General features: G+C 45.1%; 8 non-coding genes across 8 annotated transcripts; all 8 read left to right on the top strand.

The window, feature by feature from the left end:
- The first annotated feature begins 4,262 nt into the window (after positions 1 to 4,262).
- trnaf-gaa (transfer RNA phenylalanine (anticodon GAA)) lies at positions 4,263 to 4,335 on the top strand. Its single transcript has one exon. It is a non-coding gene; the product is annotated as a tRNA-Phe (tRNA).
- Positions 4,336 to 4,425: 90 nt separating this feature from the next.
- Positions 4,426 to 4,497, top strand: trnaq-uug (transfer RNA glutamine (anticodon UUG)). The gene has a single exon. It is a non-coding gene; the product is annotated as a tRNA-Gln (tRNA).
- A 234-nt stretch (positions 4,498 to 4,731) lies between these two features.
- On the top strand, positions 4,732 to 4,803 carry trnaq-cug (transfer RNA glutamine (anticodon CUG)). The gene has a single exon. It is a non-coding gene; the product is annotated as a tRNA-Gln (tRNA).
- A 2,238-nt stretch (positions 4,804 to 7,041) lies between these two features.
- On the top strand, positions 7,042 to 7,114 carry trnaf-gaa (transfer RNA phenylalanine (anticodon GAA)). Its single transcript has one exon. It is a non-coding gene; the product is annotated as a tRNA-Phe (tRNA).
- Positions 7,115 to 7,517: 403 nt separating this feature from the next.
- trnaq-cug (transfer RNA glutamine (anticodon CUG)) lies at positions 7,518 to 7,589 on the top strand. Its single transcript has one exon. It is a non-coding gene; the product is annotated as a tRNA-Gln (tRNA).
- A 2,236-nt stretch (positions 7,590 to 9,825) lies between these two features.
- On the top strand, positions 9,826 to 9,898 carry trnaf-gaa (transfer RNA phenylalanine (anticodon GAA)). The gene has a single exon. It is a non-coding gene; the product is annotated as a tRNA-Phe (tRNA).
- Positions 9,899 to 10,301: 403 nt separating this feature from the next.
- On the top strand, positions 10,302 to 10,373 carry trnaq-cug (transfer RNA glutamine (anticodon CUG)). Its single transcript has one exon. It is a non-coding gene; the product is annotated as a tRNA-Gln (tRNA).
- A 9,298-nt stretch (positions 10,374 to 19,671) lies between these two features.
- Positions 19,672 to 19,744, top strand: trnaf-gaa (transfer RNA phenylalanine (anticodon GAA)). Its single transcript has one exon. It is a non-coding gene; the product is annotated as a tRNA-Phe (tRNA).
- The last annotated feature ends 2,781 nt before the right edge of the window (positions 19,745 to 22,525 follow it).

Raw genomic sequence — 22,525 nt, 5'->3', positions numbered from 1 at the left:
AGGCCATGCTGCAGGAGGCCCAGAGGACAGGAGACTCTGGATGTCTGATGGTGGAGTTTGGGGATTTTAAGGGTAGGTCAATGAAGGAGGTGTATGAGGACCCAAGCAAGGAGGCCCAGGCTCTCATCACCTACCTGAAGAAGGCAAAGGCCAGGCCTAACACCAATATGGCCCTTTTCAAAGCATACGTGCTGAAGAGGCAGGCTCCAGCCCACGTGCCCACCACCACTGTGCCCACTGCATCTGTCCTCACTGCTGCTGTGCCCACTGCCACTGTGTCTGTTCCTCCTCCACCTACTGCCACTAAGAACAGGCAACTGCTGGCGACCAATGTGAAGGCCCTGTTGGCGCAGGGGAAGCATTTATTTGCTTCACAGCTGGCACAGAAGATTTTGTCTCCAGCCAAACCCTGTAAGTGATTTGCAAGCTTTAAAATCATTACATTATATATTATGCAGTATATATGTCTAACGAAAATACGTGTTCAACAGCTGCAGGACCACGTGTACATCCTGCGTCTGAGTCCGCAGCCCGGAGACAGCTCTTTACATGTGGTGAGTATCACTTAACGCATACAAGTGTGTTGGTGACATGTGCTTAGTGTTTTATGTTATTTTACAGACTCTGCTGCTACGGATTTTTTTGAGGAGGAAGATGACCTGGAGATGGCAACTGTAGCCTCGCAAGCTGAGGAACAACTTCCTCAAGGTATGTAAATCTTAAACAATATTTTACAAACAATTACAAATAAAACAAAACAGTATTTTTTAAATGACATATTATTTTATTTCACAACACAGAGGAATGGCACTTCTCAGGTGGAAAAAAGATAGGAAAAAAGATAATTTAAAGGTGTATGTAAAAGGTTTTATTTCATTTTTTATCGTAATCACTGACTAAAGCTCATTCTTGTCATCTCACACTCCCCTTGGAATAAGTGGCTGTTGTAGTGTTTGGTCTGCTTCGCTTCACACTTGGCTGATCCCATCTTTTTTTCTTCTTGTATTTCTTCTAATGGTGCTTGGATGAAAAACAGGATGATTTTCACTGCTTCCTTCCATCTTTTCATGATCATGTCATCTCTCTACTAATCATACATGCTTTGCAGTAAACCTTGTAATCGCAGTAGCTGTCCAGCAGAGCTGAGAAAGTCATGCAGTGAAAGTCTAAAACAATAAGATAATTTTGTTGTTTTTTTACGCTCCTGCCACTGCAGGCTCGAGAGGCCCTGCTCCTGCCGCGGCTCGTGCTACTGTCCTCTGCAGTCTCCTCCTCTGCGCCCTGCCCAGCCCCTCTGCAGTCTCCTCCTCTGCACCCTTATCAGCCTCCTCTGCAGTCTCCTCCACAGCCTTCTGTCCAGCCAAGTGCTGCCTCTGCTCCTGCAACATCAACTGGGTCCAGTGTTGCAGACCAGGCTCCTGTAAGTAAGCTTCTCATTATTCGTGTGCAGGTCCTGCAGCGTGATTTCCAATGACCACAAAAAAGGATTTTTAGGTTTTGCGATTACGAGCCCATTATTAGGCTTTGCTTTTAATCTCTTCAGCCTGATTAGGGCAACCAGGATATTTATATCCCGGGTTTCGGCAGAGGAACCACGTCCGCCTCTTTTAGTCTACCTGATTCCACCTAGCCTCATCGCTATCTGCCTCTCAGACAGCCAGCTATCAGGAAGTGTTGGTTCCATGGTGTAATGGTTAGCACTTTGGGCTTTGAATCCAGCGATCCAAATTCCAGTCTCGGTAGAACCTTTTTAGGTTCTTTGCGGAAGGGTGGGAAAAAGCAGAGGTGATGCGCAACTGCTGACGTGGCAGTGAAATTGGCAATCTCAAACAGAGTCGGAATTGGGGAAACATGGGCTTAAAAAGCAAAGGCTTCATTTTCTCCTTGCTATCGTGCTTTTGGACTCAATGACTTAAATCTCTGCTGCTCATGGGAAAAGTTGACACACGCCAAGGTTCCATGGTGTAATGGTTTGCACTCTTGGCTCTGAATCCAGCGATCCGAGTTCAAATCTCGGTGGCACCTGCTTTTGCCAGGAATGTGTGCAGTACCTCGTTCAAAAAAACATTTTCGGCAGCACTGAGCCGCAAGAGCTCATCTAGGTAGTGCCTCTTGAAGGGGGGCGTAAAAAGGATGGATAGCACTGGAGAATGCAGGCATCGATCCCGCTACCTCTCGCATGCTAAGCGAGCGCTCTACCATTTGAGCTAATTCCCCTCGATGATGGAGAGGAGGTGTCCATCGCGCTCAAAGACAAAGACGAGGTGCGATCACTGGCTACCTTTTAATTGTAGATCCGAGTTCAAATCTCGGTGGGACCTGCATTTGCCAGGAATGTGTGCAGTACCTCGTTCGAAAAAACATTTTCGGCAGCACTGAGCCGTAAGAGCTCATCTAGGTAGTGCCCCTTGAAGGGGGGCGTAAAAAGGATGGACAGCACTGGAGAATGCAGGCATCGATCCCACTACCTCTCGCTTGCGCCTACTGCTTCCTACCGATTGAGCCAAAGTAAGCCCAAAGTAAGCCCACGTGAGCCAATCGTGTTTCTCTGCTGTGACTTACTTTTGACCAATCGCGTTCTCTCCTGTGGCTTACTTTTGACCAATCGTTTTTCTCTCCTGTGGCTTACTTTTGACCAATCGCCTTTCTCTCTTGTGGCTTACTTTTGACCAATCGCGTTTCACTCCTGGCTCTGCTCCTGTGGCTTACTTTTGACCAATCGGCGACCGCTATTATTATCGTCATCTTTGCAATCTTTGCAACAGGTAAGTCTATTCTTCACGACTGTATAATCGATCATTATTCATTCATAAACAGTGTTTGTTTTTGGACAATTAAACATGCCAATAAAGCTAGCTAGCGTGTAATAGCACACGTTTTATTCTGTACATGTGAACCTGCAACTTTACCATGATATACAGTAAAAAACATGCCACTACTGTCAAGATAATTAGCCGACCGCTAATTAAGCTATATCCTCCTTAAACCATTTTTTTGTTGTTGTTAATTTAGTATTTTTTTGTGTCATTCATTACATTATTATATACATTACTCCAGCCCACGTGCCCACCACCACTGTGCCCACTGCATCTGTCCTCACTGATGCTGTGCCCACTGCCACTGTGTCTGTTCCTCCTCCACCTACTGCCACTAAGAACAGGCCACTGCTGGCGACCAATGTGTAGGCCCTGTTGGCGCGGGGGAAGCATTTATTTGCTTCACAGCTGGCACAAAAGATTTTGTCTCCAGCCAAACCCTGTAAGTGGGTAAGTTTTTTCTTTTTTCTCCAGCCACTGCAGGCTCGAGAGGCCCTGCTCCTGCCCCGGCTCGTGCTACTGCCCCTGCTCCTGCCCCTTATCCTGCTCCTCCAGCATTGTGGACCCCTGGCCAGGTGTCCCAGTCGCCTGCAGAGCTTCCTGTCCACTGGAAAGAGCAACTCCAATCTTTCCAGCAAGGCCTTCAACCCCTGTCCCTCTGCACCAGGACCATCCTCACTACAGCCACCCACAGGACTGCAGCGCCCTGCCCAGCCTCCTCTGCAGTCTCCTCCTCTGCGGCCTGCCCAGCCTCCTCTGCAGTCTCCTCCTCTGCGCCCTGCCCAGCCCCTCTGCAGTCTCCTCCTCTGCGCCCTGCTCAGCCTCCTCTGCAGTCTCCTCCACAGCCTTCTGTCCAGCCAAGTGCTGCCTCTGCTCCTGCAACATCAACTGGGTCCAGTGTTGCAGACCAGGCTCCTGTAAGTAAGCTTCTCATTAATGCGTGTGCAGGTCCTGCAGCGTGATTTCCAATGACCACAAAAAAAGAGGCCGCATTTCCTCTGTGCTGGAAACTTTGCACTGGCTACCTTTTAATAGTAGATTTAATCAAAAAATTGCGCTTTAAGCCATGGAAGCTGAAATGTTTGCGGCCCGGCAGCAGCAGGGAGGATGTATGTTTCGGATCGTTGGTCTAGGGGTATGATTCTCGCTTAGGGTGCGAGAGGTCCGGGGTTCAAATCCCAGACGAGCCCATTATTAGGCTTTGCTTTTAATCTCTTCAGCCTGATTAGGGCAACCAGGATATTTGTGAGAAATTGGGGATAAAATGTGCCAGAGAGAGGCCGGTTAGCTCAGTTGCTTAGAGCGTGGTGCTAATAACGCCAAGGTGGCGGGTTTTCATCCCCGTACGGGCCACTCATTTTCTCTCTGGGACCTTTGCTCTGCTCTTCTCGAAAATGACGGGCGGTCTCCCAGACATGCCTGCTGGCTAAACCATACAAGTATCTGGCCGAAATAGCTCAGTTGTGAGAGCGTTAGACTGAAGATCTAAAGGTCCCTGGTTCAATACCGGGTTTCGGCAGAGGAACCAGGTCCGCCTCTTTTAGTCTACCTGATTCCACCTAGCCTCATCGCTATCTGCCTCTCAGACAGCCAGCTAGCAGAGTGTGTTGGTTCCATGGTGTAATGATTAGCACTCTGGGCTTTGAATCCAGAAATCTGAGTTCAAATCTCAGTGGAACCTTTTTAGGTTCTTTGCGGAAGGGAGGGAAAAAACAGAAGTGATGCGCAACTGCTGACGTGGCGGTGAAATTGGCACTCTCAAACCGAGTCGGAATTGGGGAAACATGGGCTTAAAAAGCAAAGTCTTCATTTGCTATCGTGCTTCTGGACTCAATGACTTAAATCCTTGCTATCGTGCTTCTGGACTCAATGACTTAAATCTCTGCTGCTCATGGGAAAAGTTGACACACGCCAAGGTTCCATGGTGTAATGGTTAGCACTCTGGGCTCTGAATCCAGCGATCCGAGTTCAAATCTCGGTGGGACCTGCTTTTGCCAGGAATGTGTGCAGTACCTCGTTCGAAAAAACTTTTTCGGCAGCACTGAGCCGCAAGAGCTCATCTAGGTAGTGCCCCTTGAAGTGGGGCGTAAAAAGGATGGATAGCACTGGAGAATGCAGGCATCGATCCCGCTACCTCTCGCATGCTAAGCGAGCGCTCTACCATTTGAGCTAATTCCCCTCGATGATGGAGAGGAGGTGTCCATCGCGCTCAAAGACAAAGACGAGGTGCGATCACTGGCTACCTTTTAATTGTAGATTCGAGTTCAAATCTCGGTGGGACCTGCATTTGCCAGGAATGTGTGCAGTACCTCGTTCGAAAAAACATTTTCGGCAGCACTGAGCCGTAAGAGCTCATCTAGGTAGTGCCCCTTGAAGGGGGGCGTAAAAAGGATGGACAGCACTGGAGAATGCAGGCATCGATCCCACTACCTCTCGCTTGCGCCTACTGCTTCCTACCGATTGAGCCAAAGTAAGCCCAAAGTAAGCCCACGTGAGCCAATCGTGTTTCTCTGCTGTGACTTACTTTTGACCAATCGCGTTCTCTCCTGTGGCTTACTTTTGACCAATCGTTTTTCTCTCCTGTGGCTTACTTTTGACCAATCGCCTTTCTCTCTTGTGGCTTACTTTTGACCAATCGCGTTTCACTCCTGGCTCTGCTCCTGTGGCTTACTTTTGACCAATCGGCGACCGCTATTATTATCGTCATCTTTGCAATCTTTGCAACAGGTAAGTCTATTCTTCACGACTGTATAATCGATCATTATTCATTCATAAACAGTGTTTGTTTTTGGACAATTAAACATGCCAATAAAGCTAGCTAGCGTGTAATAGCACACGTTTTATTCTGTACATGTGAACCTGCAACTTTACCATGATATACAGTAAAAAACATGCCACTACTGTCAAGATAATTAGCCGACCGCTAATTAAGCTATATCCTCCTTAAACCATTTTTTTTGTTGTTGTTAATTTAGTATTTTTTTGTGTCATTCATTACATTATTATATACATTACTCCAGCCCACGTGCCCACCACCACTGTGCCCACTGCATCTGTCCTCACTGATGCTGTGCCCACTGCCACTGTGTCTGTTCCTCCTCCACCTACTGCCACTAAGAACAGGCCACTGCTGGCGACCAATGTGTAGGCCCTGTTGGCACGGGGGAAGCATTTATTTGCTTCACAGCTGGCACAAAAGATTTTGTCTCCAGCCAAACCCTGTAAGTGGGTAAGTTTTTTCTTTTTTCTCCAGCCACTGCAGGCTCGAGAGGCCCTGCTCCTGCCCCGGCTCGTGCTACTGCCCCTGCTCCTGCCCCTTATCCTGCTCCTCCAGCATTGTGGACCCCTGGCCAGGTGTCCCAGTCGCCTGCAGAGCTTCCTGTCCACTGGAAAGAGCAACTCCAATCTTTCCAGCAAGGCCTTCAACCCCTGTCCCTCTGCACCAGGACCATCCTCACTACAGCCACCCACAGGACTGCAGCGCCCTGCCCAGCCTCCTCTGCAGTCTCCTCCTCTGCGGCCTGCCCAGCCTCCTCTGCAGTCTCCTCCTCTGCGCCCTGCCCAGCCCCTCTGCAGTCTCCTCCTCTGCGCCCTGCTCAGCCTCCTCTGCAGTCTCCTCCACAGCCTTCTGTCCAGCCAAGTGCTGCCTCTGCTCCTGCAACATCAACTGGGTCCAGTGTTGCAGACCAGGCTCCTGTAAGTAAGCTTCTCATTAATGCGTGTGCAGGTCCTGCAGCGTGATTTCCAATGACCACAAAAAAAGAGGCCGCATTTCCTCTGTGCTGGAAACTTTGCACTGGCTACCTTTTAATAGTAGATTTAATCAAAAAATTGCGCTTTAAGCCATGGAAGCTGAAATGTTTGCGGCCCGGCAGCAGCAGGGAGGATGTATTTTTCGGATCGTTGGTCTAGGGGTATGATTCTCGCTTAGGGTGCGAGAGGTCCGGGGTTCAAATCCCAGACGAGCCCATTATTAGGCTTTGCTTTTAATCTCGTCAGCCTGATTAGGGCAACCAGGATATTTGTGAGAAATTGGGGATAAAATGTGCCAGAGAGAGGCCGGTTAGCTCAGTTGCTTAGAGCGTGGTGCTAATAACGCCAAGGTGGCGGGTTTTCATCCCCGTACGGGCCACTCATTTTCTCTCTGGGACCTTCGCTCTGCTCTTCTCGAAAATGACGGGCGGTCTCCCAGACATCCCTGCTGGCTAAACCATACAAGTATCTGGCCGAAATAGCTCAGTTGTGAGAGCGTTAGACTGAAGATCTAAAGGTCCCTGGTTCAATACCGGGTTTCGGCAGAGGAACCAGGTCCGCCTCTTTTAGTCTACCTGATTCCACCTAGCCTCATCGCTATGTGCCTCTCAGACAGCCAGCTAGCAGAGTGTGTTGGTTCCATGGTGTAATGATTAGCACTCTGGGCTTTGAATCCAGAAATCTGAGTTCAAATCTCGGTGGAACCTTTTTAGGTTCTTTGCGGAAGGGAGGGAAAAAACAGAAGTGATGCGCAACTGCTGACGTGGCGGTGAAATTGGCACTCTCAAACCGAGTCGGAATTGGGGAAACATGGGCTTAAAAAGCAAAGTCTTCATTTGCTCCTTGCTATCGTGCTTCTGGACTCAATGACTTAAATCCTTGCTATCGTGCTTCTGGACTCAATGACTTAAATCTCTGCTGCTCATGGGAAAAGTTGACACACGCCAAGGTTCCATGGTGTAATGGTTAGCACTCTGGGCTCTGAATCCAGCGATCCGAGTTCAAATCTCGGTGGGACCTGCTTTTGCCAGGAATGTGTGCAGTACCTCGTTCAAAAAAACTTTTTCGGCAGCACTGAGCCGCAAGAGCTCATCTAGGTAGTGCCCCTTGAAGTGGGGCGTAAAAAGGATGGATAGCACTGGAGAATGCAGGCATCGATCCCGCTACCTCTCGCATGCTAAGCGAGCGCTCCACCATTTGAGCTAATTCCCCTCGATGATGGAGAGGAGGTGTCCATCGCGCTCAAAGACAAAGACGAGGTGCGATCACTGGCTACCTTTTAATTGTAGATTCGAGTTCAAATCTCGGTGGGACCTGCATTTGCCAGGAATGTGTGCAGTACCTCGTTCGAAAAAACATTTTCGGCAGCACTGAGCCGTAAGAGCTCATCTAGGTAGTGCCCCTTGAAGGGGGGCGTAAAAAGGATGGACAGCACTGGAGAATGCAGGCATCGATCCCACTACCTCTCGCTTGCGCCTACTGCTTCCTACCGATTGAGCCAAAGTAAGCCCAAAGTAAGCCCACGTGAGCCAATCGTGTTTCTCTGCTGTGACTTACTTTTGACCAATCGCGTTCTCTCCTGTGGCTTACTTTTGACCAATCGTTTTTCTCTCCTGTGGCTTACTTTTGACCAATCGCCTTTCTCTCTTGTGGCTTACTTTTGACCAATCGCGTTTCACTCCTGGCTCTGCTCCTGTGGCTTACTTTTGACCAATCGGCGACCGCTATTATTATCGTCATCTTTGCAATCTTTGCAACAGGTAAGTCTATTCTTCACGACTGTATAATCGATCATTATTCATTCATAAACAGTGTTTGTTTTTGGACAATTAAACATGCCAATAAAGCTAGCTAGCGTGTAATAGCACACGTTTTATTCTGTACATGTGAACCTGCAACTTTACCATGATATACAGTAAAAAACATGCCACTACTGTCAAGATAATTAGCCGACCGCTAATTAAGCTATATCCTCCTTAAACCATTTTTTTGTTGTTGTTAATTTAGTATTTTTTTGTGTCATTCATTACATTATTATATACATTACTCCAGCCCACGTGCCCACCACCACTGTGCCCACTGCATCTGTCCTCACTGATGCTGTGCCCACTGCCACTGTGTCTGTTCCTCCTCCACCTACTGCCACTAAGAACAGGCCACTGCTGGCGACCAATGTGTAGGCCCTGTTGGCGCGGGGGAAGCATTTATTTGCTTCACAGCTGGCACAAAAGATTTTGTCTCCAGCCAAACCCTGTAAGTGGGTAAGTTTTTTCTTTTTTCTCCAGCCACTGCAGGCTCGAGAGGCCCTGCTCCTGCCCCGGCTCGTGCTACTGCCCCTGCTCCTGCCCCTTATCCTGCTCCTCCAGCATTGTGGACCCCTGGCCAGGTGTCCCAGTCGCCTGCAGAGCTTCCTGTCCACTGGAAAGAGCAACTCCAATCTTTCCAGCAAGGCCTTCAACCCCTGTCCCTCTGCACCAGGACCATCCTCACTACAGCCACCCACAGGACTGCAGCGCCCTGCCCAGCCTCCTCTGCAGTCTCCTCCTCTGCGGCCTGCCCAGCCTCCTCTGCAGTCTCCTCCTCTGCGCCCTGCCCAGCCCCTCTGCAGTCTCCTCCTCTGCGCCCTGCTCAGCCTCCTCTGCAGTCTCCTCCACAGCCTTCTGTCCAGCCAAGTGCTGCCTCTGTTCCTGCAACATCAACTGGGTCCAGTGTTGCAGACCAGGCTCCTGTAAGTAAGCTTCTCATTATTCGTGTGCAGGTCCTGCAGCGTGATTTCCAATGACCACAAAAAAAGAGGCCGCATTTCCTCTGTGCTGGAAACTTTGCACTGGCTACCTTTTAATAGTAGATTTAATCAAAAAATTGCGCTTTAAGCCATGGAAGCTGAAATGTTTGCGGCCCGGCAGCAGCAGGGAGGATGTATGTTTCGGATCGTTGGTCTAGGGGTATGATTCTCGCTTAGGGTGCGAGAGGTCCGGGGTTCAAATCCCAGACGAGCCCATTATAAGGCTTTGCTTTTAATCTCTTCAGCCTGATTAGGGCAACCAGGATATTTGTGAGAAATTGGGGATAAAATGTGCCAGAGAGAGGCCGGTTAGCTCAGTTGCTTAGAGCGTGGTGCTAATAACGCCAAGGTGGCGGGTTTTCATCCCCGTACGGGCCACTCATTTTCTCTCTGGGACCTTCGCTCTGCTCTTCTCGAAAATGACGGGCGGTCTCCCAGACATCCCTGCTGGCTAAACCATACAAGTATCTGGCCGAAATAGCTCAGTTGGGAGAGCGTTAGACTGAAGATCTAAAGGTCCCTGGTTCAATACCGGGTTTCGGCAGAGGAACCACGTCCGCCTCTTTTAGTCTACCTGATTCCACCTAGCCTCATCGCTATCTGCCTCTCAGACAGCCAGCTAGCAGAGTGTGTTGGTTCCATGGTGTAATGATTAGCACTCTGGGCTTTGAATCCAGAAATCTGAGTTCAAATCTCGGTGGAACCTTTTTAGGTTATTTGCGGAAGGGAGGGAAAAAACAGAAGTGATGCGCAACTGCTGACGTGGCGGTGAAATTGGCACTCTCAAACCGAGTCGGAATTGGGGAAACATGGGCTTAAAAAGCAAAGGCTTCATTTGCTCCTTGCTATCGTGCTTCTGGACTCAATGACTTAAATCCTTGCTATCGTGCTTCTGGACTCAATGACTTAAATCTCTGCTGCTCATGGGAAAAGTTGACACACGCCAAGGTTCCATGGTGTAATGGTTAGCACTCTGGGCTCTGAATCCAGCGATCCGAGTTCAAATCTCGGTGGGACCTGCTTTTGCCAGGAATGTGTGCAGTACCTCGTTCGAAAAAACTTTTTCGGCAGCACTGAGCCGCAAGAGCTCATCTAGGTAGTGCCCCTTGAAGTGGGGCGTAAAAAGGATGGACAGCACTGGAGAATGCAGGCATCGATCCCACTACCTCTCGCTTGCGCCTACTGCTTCCTACTGATTGAGCCAAAGTAAGCCCAAAGTAAGCCCACGTGAGCCAATTGTGTTTCTCTGCTGTGGCTTACTTTTGACCAATCGTGTTCTCTCCTGTGGCTTACTTTTGACTAATCGTGTTTCTCTCCTGTGGCTTACTTTTGACCAATCGCCTTTCTCTCCTGTGGCTTACTTTTGACCAATCGCGTTTCTCTCCTGGCTCTGCTCCTGTGGCTTACTTTTGACCAATCGGCGACCGCTGTTATTATCGTCATCTTTGCAATCTTTGCAACAGTTAAGTCTATTCTTCACGACTCTATAATCGATCATTATTTATTCATAAACAGTGTTTGTTTTTAGACAATTAAACATGGCAATAAAGCCAGCTAGCGTGTAATAGCACACGTTTTCTTCTGTACATGTGAACCTGCAACTTTACCATGATATACAGTAAAAAAAATTGTCACTACTGTCAAGATAATTAGCCGACCGCTAATTAAGCTATATCCTCCTTAAACCATTTTTTTGTTGTTGTTAATTTAGTATTTTTTGTGTCATTCATTACATTATTTTGAGCACAAGAAGATTTTTACTAAAACCTTTAAAAAAAAAGTTTAATTCATATATGTTATACTATACTATGTTATACACCAGTATACATATTTATGTTATCTTTTTAAATACTATGTTATACATATTTAAAAAGACATGAATAGGCAAAAACAAGTGTTTTTTTGTTTCAACAAATGATTCTCAACTATGTTATAAAAGATATACCAAAACGATTTGATATACCATTTTAAGTTTTAGATCTGTTTGATGATCATATTATTATGAATTGTCATAAACGCCTTTATGTTATATTTGGTGTTTCTTAGTAATCTCTGCCACAAAAGCTAAACAAAACAAAACAATTTAAGCATGGCATGATACCAGCAAGATTGTACCAAGAAGTGTTATTTATTTTCTTATTAATTAGTTCATCACACTATTTACAATTTGTACACAAGGCAATTCAAAGTGATTCACAGTTGTATAAAAAACAATAATGCTTATGCTCATAATAATAATAATCATTAATTATTATAATATTATAATAATTAATTACATAAAAAAAATGCTGTAGTAAAATACTGTAGGATTACAAATTTTATTTTAAATGTATAATTGAGCTTCCAATACAATAGCATAGAAACTGAGAAAGTTTATTAGTGTGAATTTTGTATCTAAGGTAAATGATGTCACAAACCTGCCTGTTCCTGTCTGTCCAGCTCTCTATTGTAAGTTAAATTGGCTAGAGCACTGAGACTATCACCTTTTGTCTTTATGCACTGCCTGGCCATTAAGATAATGTGAAGGTATCGGTGAAGAGTCTGGCTGATTGGATTAGGATATTTACATTACACTGTTATGCTGATTGGATTAGGATTGGTAACACTCTCAGTCTAGGGCACATCCTTAACCCAGATGCCTCATTTGCATGCTTTTGTTTCCACCTTTATGTAACTCCTCCTCCTGAAAGGGTATATGAACTAAATGTATACTGCCTTAGTTAGACTTGATTGAGATGACTACAGCGACGAAATAAAGAACTTATACCTCAACAATCTCCTGGTTTGCAACTCTATCTTTTCTACACTTGAGAAGAAGAAGTTCACAACAGATGGTGCCCTGTGACCCGGATGGAGAAACTGAAACTCAACAAAGAATGAACTTTTGAAACCTCAAAGCTCAAAGATCTCAACAAAGATCTGACTTTCCAGTTCCAGACTGAATCTTTTGAATCCAGAAAGATCTCAACAAAGCTGCCTGAGTTCGCGAACTGAATCTCAACAAAGATCTCAACAAAGCTGACTGTGTTCCAGAACTGAATCTCAACAAAGATCTCAACAAAGCTAACTGAGTTCCAGAACCAAGCTCAACAAAGATCTCTGACTGAGTTTCCAGACGGAATTTTTTCCATACAACAATAATTTGGTGAGTTTCACTCCATTCAAAGAACCGTTGAAAAACCAGTGAAAATTATCCTCTGTGCCGTCAGAGAAAGAGTTATCAGACAGCTGTAGTGTTTGATTACCTAAAGTTATCCTTTAAAAGTTGTCTTTTAAAGATGAAAATATATCCTCTGTTCAGGCAGGGACGTTTTTAACATCACATGTTAAAAAGATATCCTCTGTGTCAGGCAGGGAAGATTAGTATTATTTTGCTAATTATTTGTTTTGTTGTTTGTTACCTTGTGGTGTTACCCTCTAAAAAAATTCTTTTAGAGAAGAGAGTTTGATCCTCTGAATAGTCAGGGAAGTTGTTGGTATCCTCTGTGCAGACAGGGAAGATTTTAGCATTCAAGTTAAAATATTGTTAGCCTCTGTGCAAGCAGAGAAGAGGTAGTCTTACAGGCTATTTATTTTGGTTACCCTTTTAAAAGTTTTTCTTTTAGAGAGGAAAGTTTGATCCTCTGTTTCAGGCAGGGAAGAGTTAGCAATACATGCTAGTAATTTTGTTTTATCCTCTAAAAAGTTAGGAAGGTGAAAGATCCTTTCCGTTTCCTTCAGGGAAGATTAGCGTAACGTGCTAATATTTTGTGTTTCATCCTCTGTTTCTGGCAGGGAAGTTAAATGTGATGTGTTGGTAACAAGGAAGTTTAACAATAGTTGATTTGTGTTAACAAGCGTACCCTCTGTAATCAGAGAAGTTTAGTGTTTGTTTGTGTGGTAACAAAGAAATCCACAAAATGATTAAGAAAAGTGCTAGACTAATCTCCACAACTAAAAAAGGTGGTCTTGCTAATCCTTTGTGGTCAGATAGCGAATTTAAAACACTGTTAGGAGAACAGATGGATCTAATAGTCACTGAAAAAGTTAGACAAGAACTAACACAGAAATATGAGATTCATCCAGATAAGATTTGGTCTATTGAAGAATGCAAGAAGGTGTTAGGTGCATGTATCAGAAAGAAAAACATGAAAGGCATAATCTGTTGCCATAGGGAATTTAGCTTATCCATTGCACAAGAACAATCTAGGTGTATAGCTAAATTAAAAGAACAGAACAAACAAATGCACACTAAGGTGGGCCATAACAAGGCCTCAACCAAATGTGACTCAGAAGACCAACAGTCAGATGAAACTTATCCTGACTTAAAAGCATTCTTTGAAACAGATGTAGACATCCCATCAGTAACTGATAAGCCTGTAGATTCAGTAAAGGTTTGTGTTGCAAGAAGATCTCAGGGAATTGAGGGAACTGAAAGTGTTCCTACCAACTCTTCTGTTGTCCAAAACCAAACTGTTGCCAAAGTACTCGGACCTAGAGACATAGAAAGACTATCCCAAAGCTTACCTTCAGTACGCACTGATGTTTCTGAATTTAGAAGGGCATTGATCAGTCAAATGCGTCTTTACGACATGTCGTTGGCAGAAGTCACACAGCTGATGTCACAAATTCTAACTGAATCTGAATTCAACAGTTTGAGTCTGCTGTTACTTCTGAACTACAACATGCCAGAAAAGATGAATTGAGAGAGGGAGTTCTGAAAGCGTTGAAGAACATTGTTGGACCTAAAATTGACTGGTCGAAGATCACTAGTTCTTTACAGAAGAAGGGTGAAACTGTTAGTGAGTACACTCAAAGATTTTGCCAGTCAGCAGCAGCATACAGTGGTATAGCTGACACTTCAGAGAAGGTGCTAGAAGATAATGGTCCCCTAGTTCGCACATGGTTTGATGGTCTGTTGTCAGAACATAGAAAAGCATTGCCTTTCTTAGACTTAACATGGTCCACTAGAACCATACAAAACAACTTAGACAGTTTGGCTGCATGGGAAAGAAGCTCTGACGTCAAGGAAAGAGTAAAAATTGCTACAGCATCCTTTAAGGTCAACACAGAGAATCAACAGAAACGCAAATGTCCTAAGAGAGAGGGCAGTAGTTGTTATTATTGTGGTAAACATGGACATTGGGGAAAAGAGTGTAGGAAAAACAAAAAGAACTTTAAACAAGTTAACAATGTTACTCAGCTCCTACTCAGTCTGCTTGCTACTCTGAAGCAGCCCGTCCCCTCGTCATTAAACTGGGGCAGCTGGTTGACGCGTTAAACATTTGGGCTGTGAGTGCTTTATTTCCCCACTAACTTGCAACAGAGATAAAATACTTCTTTTTTTGTTTAATAGAACAAAAGGAAAGTGACTATCTCAGTTTTTTCCTTTGGGGGACACTGGTTAAAGTAGACTCACAGCCTTAAATGTTATTTTACAGCACAGGCCTTTCATCATTAATAGTGTTAGGTCAGACTGTAAACGTAAAAAAAGCCCTCATGCAGTGTCCACAATAATCCCGAATATTGTCTTACAGCGTGCACCTGTCACGAATCCGTCCTCATGTATGATGTCTGCTATGACTGAAGTTTTGTTAGAGGATGAAGGAGAAATTACTCACGATTGTGTTACGCTTACATATACACCTATGAGTGAAGTAAAAGAAAAAGGTAACAGACGAGCAGGTTATGCAGTAACGTCCACCACGGAAGTGTTAGCTTCAGGACGTCTTCCAGATCATTTTTCAGCTCAAGCTGCAGAACTAGTAGCCCTAACAAGAGCATGCAAGCTAGCTTCAGGATCAGTTGCTAATATCTACACAGATTCCAGATATGCTTTTGGGGTAATTCATGATTTTGGTGTCATTTGGCAAACCAGACAGTTTATAACTTCTGCTGGATCCCCCATTAAGCATGCTGAATTAGTGAAAGATCTAATGTTTTCCATGAAACTTCCAAAGAAATTAGCAGTGATCAAAGTGAAAGCACATCTCACAACTAATACTACAGAAGCTAAAGGTAATGCTCTTGCTGATATGGCAGCTAAACAGGCTTGTTTCTATGCAACTGTACAAGTGTGTTCAGGTAGTGCAGCACAGAAGACAATTATGCCTCCTGAATCAATAATTGATCTGTACAAAGACGTTCCTCTGTATGAAGCATGGACATGGTTAGACAAAGGAGCCACAGTGGATTCATCTGGTTGCTGGACCAAAGGGGGAAAGTATGTCGCTCCCGAATCACTGCTGCCATATTTGGCTCAACAAATACACAGTTTAGGTCACAGTGGTCCAGCAACGATGAATCACAGGTTCTCAAATCAGTGGTGGAATCCAAAATTCAGAAATGTAGCCACAGAAACAGCCAAGAGGTGTGTTACATGTCAGAAAAATAATGATATACCAGCAGCCACTACACCAGCAGCACATACCCCAGCTCCACCAGGACCATTTCGTCACCTGCAAGTTGATTACATATCATTGCCTCGTTGTAAGGGAAAAACTGATGTTTTGGTAGTAATAGACAAGTTCTCAAGATGGGTAGAAGCTTATCCAACAGGGCGTGCTACAGCTGCACATACTGCTAAATGTCTTGTCACTGATTTCATTCCCAGATGGGGATTACCAGATTGGATTGACTCAGATCAAGGTACACACTTCACAGGACAGATAGTCAAGGAAGTGTCTAGAATGTTGCAGATTAAGTGGAACCTCCACTGCCCCTATAGGCCACAAGCATCAGGACAGGTTGAACGTGCAAACAGAACAATCAAAATCAGGCTAAGCAAAATGCATCAGGAAGGAGTACCATGGGTTGAAGCGTTGCCAGCAGTACTGTGTAGTATGAGAGCATCACCTAACAGAACAGTAGGACTGAGCCCTCATGAGATTATTACTGGACGCCCCATGCAGATGCCAGGTGTGATTGATCTTAGAAATGCTGATGTACACATTACCTCAGATGCCCTGATTGCTTACTGTGAAAACCTAACAAAGGCGGTACAGAGTGCCAGAGGGAGAGTTGAGTCATGTTGGCAGACTTCACCAGAAGGGGGACACACAATCATCCCAGGTCAATGGGTCATGATAAAGTCATTCAGAAATAAGCCATTAGAACCAAAGTGGCATGGGCCACATCAAGTAATGTTGATTACAGCCGCTGCAGTATTGTGTCAGGGAAGGAAAACCTGGACTCATTGTACACACTGTAAGGTTGTTCCCCCACCAACAGGGATAGGTTAGGACACAGAACCAGTGAGGAGCCCCGGGAAGAACCGAATGCAATAGGCTTCGGGGGTTAACCCTGGGGTGAAGACTCCCTCATAGGCCCTATCCTAGTCCATCCTTACCTCACTGTTCTTTAGGTGTCAAAAGAATTAAGAAATAGGGAGAGATGGAACGACAATAGCAGACCCAGAAAAAGTTTACAACCCTAGTGTTTGAACAAATACTGCTCTACTGCTTAGCAGACTCGGAAAAGTTTACAACCCTAGTGTTTGAACAAATACTGCTCTCCTGTCTTTTGTTTTCTTTCTTACTCTGTGCAGATACCACTGATGACTTCCCGAGACTCATACGCACTGACCTCGTCATCTGCGTATGAAGCCACAAGAAAACCTCAAGAAACAACTTGACCCTCTTCCGAGCCAACTATCACAAAAGGATAAAGAAAAGAAAAAAAAAAAAATACACAACGCAGAGACTCACATACGAAACCTTCAGTCATCCATCAACATGATCAAGATTGTCGTACCAGTAACATCACAGACACTCTCGCTTCGCACAAGATAATGATCTTACAGAACAGAGTGGCCTTAGATTACATTCTAGCAACGGAAGGAGCCTGCACCATCATCGGACCTGAGTGCTGCACCGGGTTTTAATGGATCCAACAGAGAACTTGAACAAAATCCAACAAGACATTCTTGATCTTTCAGCAAAATTACACCAGATGACTGAAGTAAATTTTTCATGGTTCGGAAACTTGATTGGGAAACCCTGGCTGTGGATAAAGGAAATAGCAATTCTGCTGTTATTTCTTCTAATAGCGTACTATCTATGCGTCCACAGTATCAAGTGTTTCATTCAACAAATGACTCACGCCCCTCACAAAGAAATGACAGTTCCAAACAGAAAAGACTATTACCCTTAAGAACTTCACGGACCCTAAATTTGCATGTTTGTTTCTGTGTCAGCATGCAATTGCAGAAAAGCAAACATAGAACACGCATTATGTGCCTGTAACGATCACAAGTTACAAGAATGAACTTTTAAGTCTTTAAATTTGTATTTTGTGAGAGTTATTTAGAACTCTCAAAGGGGGAACTGTAGGATTACAAATTTTATTTTAAATGTATAATTGAGCTTCCAATACAATAGCATAGAAACTGAGAAAGTTTATTAGTGTGAATTTTGTATCTAAGGTAAATGATGTCACAAACCTGCCTGTTCCTGTCTGTCCAGCTCTCTATTGTAAGTTAAATTGGTCAGAGCACTGAGACTATCACCTTTTGTCTTTATGCACTGCCTGGCCATTAAGATAATGTGAAGGTATCGGTGAAGAGTCTGGCTGATTGGATTAGGATATTTACATTACACTGTTATGCTGATTGGATTAGGATTGGTAACACTCTCAGTCTAGGGCACATCCTTAACCCAGATGCCTCATTTGCATGCTTTTGTTTCCACCTTTATGTAACTCCTCCTCCTGAAAGGGTATATGAACTAAATGTATACTGCCTTAGTTAGACTTGATTGAGATGACTACAGCGACGAAATAAAGAACTTATACCTCAACAATCTCCTGGTTTGCAACTCTATCTTTTCTACACTTGAGAAGAAGAAGTTCACAACAATACTTTCAGTTGGAATATGACAGCTATGTAACGTTCTGTTTATGCCTGTGTCCTTTCAGATTATGTATGCATACCCGGTTTTACGAAGAACCTCTGAGGGTCGACTCCTTATGGGGCCAACTGAGGAGGCCAATAGGAGGAAGATCGTGTTGGCAGGGAGGGCCAGGTGTAAAGAGGAGGTCTTGGCTGAGGCCACTGCCTTTGTGAGGCAGAATGGAGGGAATCCTGGAGACCAGTTCCTGGTTCTGGCTCACTGCAAGATCCAGTTTGGGAAACACCAGGGTCAGAGGTTCCTCAGGCTGCTGAAGAACTCACTGTGGTATGCCTGCTATCTGGTCAGCAGCATTTTGGGGGAGGAGGAGAGGGACAACCCGCTGTCGGACAACAAACACCGGTTCCTCAGATACACCTCGCAGATCAGGGAGGTAGGCGAGGCTGTAGAGGTGTATCAGAAAAAAACAGGCCATGCTGCAGGATGCCCACAGGACAGGAGACTCTTGGTGTCTGATGGTGGAGTTTGGGGATTTTAAGGGTAGGTCAATAAAGGAGGTGTATGAGGACCCAAGCAAGGAGGCCCAGGCTCTCATCACCTACCTGAAGAAGGCAAAGGCCGGGCCTAACACCAATATGGCCCTTTTCAAAGCATACGTGCTGAAGAGGCAGGCTCCAGCCCACGTGCCCACCGCCACTGTGCCCACTGCATCTGTCCTCACTGCTGCTGTGCCCACTGCCACTGTGTCTGTTCCTCCTCCACCTACTGCCACTAAGAACAGCCCACTGCTGGCGACCAATGTGAAGGCCCTGTTGGCGCGGGGGAAGCATTTATTTGCTTCACAGCTGGCACAAAAGATTTTGTCTCCAGCCAAACCCTGTAAGTGGGTAAGTTTTTTCTTTTTTCTCCAGCCACTGCAGGCTCGAGAGGCCCTGCTCCTGCCCCGGCTCGTGCTACTGCCCCTGCTCCTGCCCCTTATCCTGCTCCTCCAGCATTGTGGACCCCTGGCCAGGTGTCCCAGTCGCCTGCAGAGCTTCCTGTCCACTGGAAAGAGCAACTCCCATCTTTCCAGCAAGGCTTTCAACCCCTGTCCCTCTGCACCAAGACCATCCTCACTACAGCCACCCACAGGACTCCTGGGACTTTGAATCCAGCGATTCGAGTTAAAATCTCGGTGGAACCTTTTTAGGATCTTTGCGGAAGGGAGGGGAAAAACAGAGGTGATGTGCAACTGCTGACGTGGCGGTGAAATTGGCACTCTCAAACCGAGTCGGAATTGGGGAAACATGGGCTTAAAAAGCAAAGGCTTCTTTTGCTCCTTGCTATCGCGCTTCTGGACTGAATGACTTACATCTCTGCACCACAAGGGAAAAGTTGACACACGCCGAGGTTCCATGGTGTAAGGGTTCGCACTCTGGGCTCTGAATCCAGTGATCCGAATTCAAATCTCGGTGGGACCTTCATTTGCCAGGCTAAACAGCACAAGTACCTGGCCGAAATAGCTCAGTTGGGAGAGTGTTAGACTGAAGATCTAAAGGTCCCTGGTTCAATCTCGGGTTTCGGCAGAGGAACCACGCCCGCCTCCTTTAGGCTACCTGATTCCACCTAGCCTCATCGCTATCTGCCTCTCAGACAGACAGCTGGGAGGGTGTGTTGGTTCCATGGTGTAATGGTTAGCACTCTGGGCTAGGTGGCGATCCGAGTTCAAATCTCGGTAGAACCTTTTTAGGTTCTTCGCGGAAGGGAGGGAAAAAACAGAGGTGATGCGCAACTGCTGACGTGGCGGTGAAATTGGCACTCTCAAACCGAGTCGGAATTGGGGAAACATAGGGTGCTTCTCAATATCCCTCCTCGTCTCCTCGTTCCTCTGTCCTCCATCCTATGACCCGGAAACCGATCGAGCTCAGCCATCTTGAAGGACATCTCAATTACCTAATTGCACCGCGAGGAGGCGAGGATCGAGGAGTGAGGAGGCTTTCAGAGGACTCATGAGCGAGGATACACAGGTGTATCCTATGCGGAAGTGTTTTATTGACTAAACGTGACGCACGTATACATTCTCCTCCCCCTTCACATCGGTCACAATCTGTTTTAAAGTATACTTTACCTTTGCAGTTTATATAAACCACACATTACACATATTTCAACAGGGTATCTTGCTTTATTATTATTTATTATGAATTTCTTAAATAAACAAACTGCAACAACATGAGGGCAGATCCTTTGAGCGCTGCTGATGACGCTATGAAGTGACGCTCGAGTGATCAAGTATTCCAATGTATAAAAAAGCTTTCATTCGATTCCTCCATCCTCATTTTTGTCATTCATTACATTATTTTGAGCACAAGAAGATTTTTACTAAAACCTTTAAAAAAAAAAGTTTAATTCATATATGTTATACTATACTATGTTATACACCAGTATACATATTTATGTTATCTTTTTAAATACTATGTTATACATATTTAAAAAGACATGAATAGGCAAAAACAAGTGTTTTTTTGTTTCAACAAATGATTCTCAACTATGTTATAAAAGATATACCAAAACGATTTGATATACCATTTTAAGTTTTAGATCTGTTTGATGATCATATTATTATGAATTGTCATAAACGCCTTTATGTTATATTTGGTGTTTCTTAGTAATCTCTGCCACAAAAGCTAAACAAAACAAAACGATTTAAGCATGGCATGATACCAGCAAGATTGTACCAAGAAGTGTTATTTATTTTCTTATTAATTAGTTCATCACACTATTTACAATTTGTACACAAGGCAATTCAAAGTGATTCACAGTTGTATAAAAAACAATAATGCTTATGCTCATAATAATAATAATCATTAATTATTATAATATTATAATAATTAATTACATAAAAAAAAATGCTGTAGTAAAATACTTTCAGTTGGAATATGACAGCTATGTAACGTTCTGTTTATGCCTGTGTCCTTTCAGATTATGTATGCATACCCGCTTTTACGAAGAACCTCTGAGGGTCGACTCCTTATGGGGCCAACTGAGGAGGCCAATAGGAGGAAGATCGTGTTGGCAGGGAGGGCCAGGTGTAAAGAGGAGGTCCTGGCTGAGGCCACTGCCTTTGTGAGGCAGAATGGAGGGAATCCTGGAGACCAGTTCCTGGTTCTGGCTCACTGCAAGATCCAGTTTGGGAAACACCAGGGTCAGAGGTTCCTGTGGCTGCTGAAGAACTCACTGTGGTATGCCTGCTATCTGGTCAGCAGCGTTTTGGGGGAGGAGGAGAGGGACAACCCGCTGTCGGACAACAAACACCTGTTCCTCAGATACACCTCGCAGATCAGGGAGGTAGGCGAGGCTGTAGAGGTGTATCAGAAAAAAAACAGGTCATGCTGCAGGAGGCCCAGAGGACAGGAGACTCTGGATGTCTGATGGTGGAGTTTGGGGATTTTAAGGGTAGGTCAATGAAGGAGGTGTATGAGGACCCAAGCAAGGAGGCCCAGGCTCTCATCACCTACCTGAAGAAGGCAAAGGCCAGGCCTAACACCAATATGGCCCTTTTCAAACCATACGTGCTGAAGAGGCAGGCTCTAGCCCACGTGCCCACCACCACTGTGCCCATTGCATCTGTCCTCACTGCTGCTGTGCCCACTGCCACTGTGTCTGTTCCTCCTCCACCTACTGCCACTAAGAACAGCCCACTGCTGGCGACCAATGTGAAGGCCCTGTTGGCGTGGGGGAAGCATTCATCTGCTTCACAGCTGGCACAAAAGATTTTGTCTCCAGCCAAACCCTGTAAGTGATTTGCAAGCTTTAAAATCATTACAGTATATATTATGCAGTATATATGTCTAACGAAAATACGTGTTCAACAGCTGCAGGACCACGTGTACCACCTGCGTCTGAGTCCGCAGCCCGGAGACAGCTCTTTACGTGTGGTGAGTATCACTTAACGCATACAAGTGTGTTCGTGACATGTGCTTAGTGTTTTATGTTATTTTACAGACTCTGCTGCTACGGATTTTTTTGAGGAGGAAGATGACCTGGAGATGGCAACTGTAGCCTCGCAAGCTGAGGAACAACTTCCTCAAGGTATGTAAATCTTAAACAATATTTTACAAACAATTACAAATAAAACAAAACAGTATTTTTTAAATGACATATTATTTTATTTCACAACACAGAGGAATGGCACTTCTCAGGTGTCAATCTACATTCACTCTTTGAGTGAACATCCTCAAAGGAAAAAAGATAATTTAAAGGTGTATGTAAAAGGTTTTATTTCATTTTTTATCGTAATCATTGATTAAAGCTCATTCTTGTCATCTCAAACTTCCCCCACTCTCTTTAGGCCACCACGTTAGGGAAGG

This window comes from Siphateles boraxobius, unplaced genomic scaffold, assembly GCF_051911475.1.
Source record: "Siphateles boraxobius isolate OS27281-9 unplaced genomic scaffold, OSU_SipBor_1 269, whole genome shotgun sequence".
Taxonomy (NCBI): Eukaryota; Metazoa; Chordata; class Actinopteri; order Cypriniformes; family Leuciscidae; genus Siphateles; species Siphateles boraxobius.
This window is presented reverse-complemented; position numbering and strand designations above follow the sequence as displayed.